The sequence below is a fragment of the Balaenoptera borealis genome, assembly GCF_965194805.1.
Source record: "Balaenoptera borealis genome assembly, chromosome: 4".
Classification (NCBI taxonomy): Eukaryota; Metazoa; Chordata; class Mammalia; order Artiodactyla; family Balaenopteridae; genus Balaenoptera; species Balaenoptera borealis.
In genome coordinates, this window is record NC_138861.1 from 129,331,427 (window position 1) to 129,335,789 (window position 4,363).

A 4,363-nucleotide genomic window follows, 5' to 3' on the forward strand; every position below is an offset into this window, starting at 1 on the left:
TAAGACTGGGACTCTACATATTGTAGAAAAAACTCAGTTGATTGGATTTTCCAGATCACTTGAAAACATTCTTCAGATCACTTGAAAGAGTAATAGCCTCACAGGATTATTGAACAGATTAAAAAAGAAAAAAAGATACTGCATGTAAGAGGGAATGCTCTAAGTTTTCTAGCAGAAATCATTGTCACCTTTACTATATTGCAAGTTCTGCTACAGATTTTGTCCTTTCCCTTGTTTTAATCCCTCTTTTTTCACTGACTACACTGAACAGATTTGCTAATCCAAGAGTATGTATTATTATTTCTAGCTAACTTGCTACAGTAACTATTTTAGGAAAGGTGTAATCTGTTTATCAAAAACCTCAAGAGCAATGCTGGTAAACTCAGCTTGAGAAACAGCAAAGTACAGGTGGTTTAGTCAGTGAAGACTTGAAGAGTCTGAGTGTGATTATCTCATTTTCTTTATGATGCTGAGAAAAGTTGTGGGCACAGAGCAGGTATTAAATAAATGTACTTGGGTTCAGAGGCATGGCTGGATTTTAGAAGATTCTCACAAAATGGAGACTATTTAGTAGTTAGGAAATGGAACAGAGGACTTCAAGACTGGAATATGAAAAATAATGTATGAGAAAAAGATATTCCAGTTTTGTGTTGCTTTCATACCTAAGTAAGTAAGTAAAGAGTAAGTAAATAAATATCTTCAAGATAACTCTGTCAAGTGAAAAAAGCAAAGAAGCAAAATTCACATTTCTCTCCCCAACTAGACCATAAGTTGCTGAATGAAAAGATGTTATCAGTGCTTGGGATAGAGTAAGTGCTGGGAATTATTTAATAAATGAATGAATAAATATTGCATGGTATTTTCACTTTTAAGGGTATTTAAGCTTAAGACTGATCAACCATTACTTTGAGACTTTAGGGTCACAATTTTGAACCCAATCATCCCCATCTTAGGTTTTCCCTGACACTTAACCAGTGAGTAGGTATGAGGCCTCTTTCTTGCCAGAACTGACCCACAGCTGGTAATCTTTCTCAGAGCCCTTGGAGACAAAAAGAACTATGTGTCACAGCAAATCTTCCCAGTAGGTACTTGAAGAACACATTTCCTTAGCATTTCTGTACTTCCAAAAAGAAAGGATTTGGGCTAGTATAAATGCTATTTGGTCCATAGGGGTGGCTACAATTTTTGAGTTAACAGTGCTGATTTCAGTAACCCCTGTCCCTCTCACAGCCTCCAATGGACTGTCTGAGATTCTTGTCCTTTTTGATAAAGGGTGGGGATCTATGGAACCACATGCAATCAGCCCCTCACTTTGTGGGTGGCCCATGGCATAAAAAAATCATGGTAATGCTCCTTCACGCTGGAGGAGTCCTGCTTTCTGCTGTCTCCAGACTCCTTGGAGACTGTTGGCTTTTGCCTTCAAATGTCCCTGCCCAGGCAAGCATGTTGTCCAGAGAGTCACATACTCTGCCATGACTATTTCTGAGCAAATTAAAACTTGAAAGGCATCGTTAGGGACTTCCCTGGTGGTCCAGTGGTTAGCAAGCACTCCGTGCTTCTAACGCAGGGGACCCAGGTTCGATCCCTGGTCAGGGAACTGGATCCCACATGCCGCAACTAAGAGCCTGCATGCTGCAAGTAAGATTCCCGCATGCCACAACTAAAAAGATCCCGCATGCTGCAACTAAAGATCCCTCATGCTGCACCAAAGATCCCATGTGCCGTAACTAAGACCCAGTGCAGCCAAATCAATCAATAAATATTTTTTTTAAAAAAAGAAAGGCATCATTAGCTCAGCAACCATGAGCAAAAGGAGAAAAATGCCCAAGAGGCCTTGAGTAGAAGGCAGAGTTAATTCAGCCCACTGGCTTTGATGCAGACAAGCGCCACTCAAGGGAAAGAAGGGACAAGGACTCTAACCTAGCGATTAAGTCAGATGCAGAAAACCATTAACTCCCAGCAGAATCACTGCCTAGGAATACTGGATATCCCATTTGAAACAAGTCTAAATTATAAAGACTGCTGAATTAAAGAGACCTCCAGGAGAGGAAATGTTTGATATAGAGTTGTTGGTGATAGGTACTATGTATGCTTGCCCTTGACTCCTGATTAAAAATCATGGCCTTGCTGTGAAAGAGGCAGGGTCCCGGTATGGAAGCAGTCTCACTCACAGACACACACACACACACAGCTAAATCTGCTCAAAATTGTATTGCAAATAAGAAGTGAGAGCTAATAAAAATCTTTTCTTTTAAGGTAAAGATTGGAAAAACTATGTTGGAATCCCTTAAATCAGGAACACATGTATAGGCATATAACCCCAATTCTTCATTAAAATAGAAGTTTTTTCTTGTCTGGTGAGATTGATCACTTTAAGCAAAGGAAAATTACAAAATGAAATAAAATGAGCTCTAACATTAATCTCCCCAACCTTATCCCTAAAACCATTTTCTTCTAAGATTTAATTCTTATTCAGGACATATATATCAAATAGGTTAGAAATCAATGCAGAGGGGTGCTTTACTCAGTGCATATAAATTCAATTTTATTTAAAATGTATTATTAAATTCAATTTTTACAGAAATCATCATTGATTTCTTATACCAAATTCTGGCTGACCTGAGTTATTAAGGGGCTTTATTATACCATTGAGTCAGACAAAACTTAAATACAAATATTGTCATTATGTCATATCACAATATCAAGACATTTTCACATTTATAAATATATATATATTCACATATATATCTACTTATATATATAAATTTTATATATTTATATATAATTTTATATAGGGAGCCATGCTTTACACGTGCTTTCTTCAGTTCTGTCCATCTGAATGTCCCTTTCCCTCTCTTTTCCCTTATGCACCCTCATCCCCAAACATAGCCATCTCTTTCACCAAAAAATTTTCAACAAGCCATAACAGTCCTATCAAAACATAAAGGAGAACAGACACTTGAAAGCAAAACAAGATGAAAGTGATGTGTACACAAATGCCCCCAGATCCATGGTTTTATTCAGAACTTGTCTTCTTTACCAGTTCACAAGAGGCATTAGCTATCTCATTCTCAGGACCTGCATCAAGGGGATGTAGCTTCTAGCCAGGTGGTCTTTATGTCAAATTTACAACAAAAGATATCATTTAGGATTTCTCATGCTGAGATTGAGTCCTCAGGTGGCAATCAGGGTAAATGGGGATGGGATGGGAGGAATCAGGAAAGAAGATACAGAAAGAACAGTCCAATAGAGGAGGAAATATTTAGAATCTTATAAATATTTGACTCTCTAGGTATATAATATATACAGTAAAGTGCATGTTTTCATAGCACTCTACAATTATAGCCCGATTTCATTATGCTATGACTTACAATTCACACAGAATTTAAAATGGGAATACAACACTCATGTATAGGCTAATAACAGAGCTTTGCTGCCTTCAACTTCTGAATTTAGGGGCACCAAATATGACTTACATATCTGTAATAATCAGCTGTCTTATGATGGTAGGTACATCACACACACACACACACACACACACACACACACACACACACACACAAACACATGAATCTCAAAAATCAAAGTTGGTTTTTAACTAAAAATAACTTGCAGGTAACTTACAGTTATTCCTAGCTTTGAAAGTGACATGTTGATAACATTATTCACTGTGTCTGAATTTGTAACTGTTATAGTTACAGACTGCAAAAAAGAAGCAAGAAAAATTGCTATAAATTAAAAAAATTTAAACAGGTGAATAAATAATTATTGTTAAATTATTATCCATATTCTAAAGGCAAAGCTTGTATTCAGGTAATGACAAAGTAAAGCACATGTAGAACACAAACCCCTAATTATAGTTTATTTCCATTCCTTTATATAACATGAAGCTAGTAGAAAGCATTTCAGTAAAACAGGAAGGATTTGTGGCACACAAAATATAACAGCTTGGGACTTCCCTGGTGGTGCAGTGGTTAAAAATCCGCCTGCCAATGCAGGGGACACAGGTTCGAGCCCTGGTCTGGGAAGATCCCACATGCCACGTAGCAACTAAGCCCGTGCACCACAACTACTGAGCTGCGTGCCACAACTACTGAGCTGCGTGCCACAACTACTGGAGCCTGTGCGCCTAGACCCCATGCTCCGCAACAAGAGAAGCCACCACAATGATAAGCTCGTGCACCGCAGCGAAGAGTAGCGCTGCAACTAGAGAAAGCCCAGGCACAGCAACGAAGACCCAATGCAGCCAAAAAAAGAAAAAAAAAATATATATATATATATATATATAAATATATAAATATATAAATATATAAATATATAAATATATATATATATATATATATATATATATATATATATATAT

At 37.3% G+C, this 4,363-nt stretch overlaps 1 protein-coding gene and 2 long non-coding RNA genes across 22 annotated transcripts in view; 1 reads left to right on the top strand and 2 right to left on the bottom strand.

Annotated features, from left to right (window-relative positions):
* The window catches only part of LOC309627634, a 1,075,643-nt gene that overhangs the window by 109,026 nt on the left and 962,254 nt on the right, over positions 1–4,363 (top strand). The gene's annotated exons all lie outside the window — the stretch shown is intronic.
* LOC309627625 overlaps positions 1–4,363 on the bottom strand; it is a 308,607-nt gene that overhangs the window by 31,273 nt on the left and 272,971 nt on the right. The window lies entirely within an intron of this gene.
* Positions 1–4,363, bottom strand: part of MAD2L1 (mitotic arrest deficient 2 like 1) — a 46,810-nt gene that overhangs the window by 12,768 nt on the left and 29,679 nt on the right. For 19 of the 20 annotated variants that reach the window (XM_082389713.1, XM_082389703.1, XM_082389708.1 and 16 more), the window contains one exon: positions 3,625–3,702. The exons of the other annotated variant lie outside the window; for it this stretch is intronic. The gene's annotated coding sequence lies outside the window, so the exon portion shown is untranslated. The remainder of the gene's footprint in view (positions 1–3,624; positions 3,703–4,363) is intronic. 20 annotated transcript variants of the gene reach the window in all.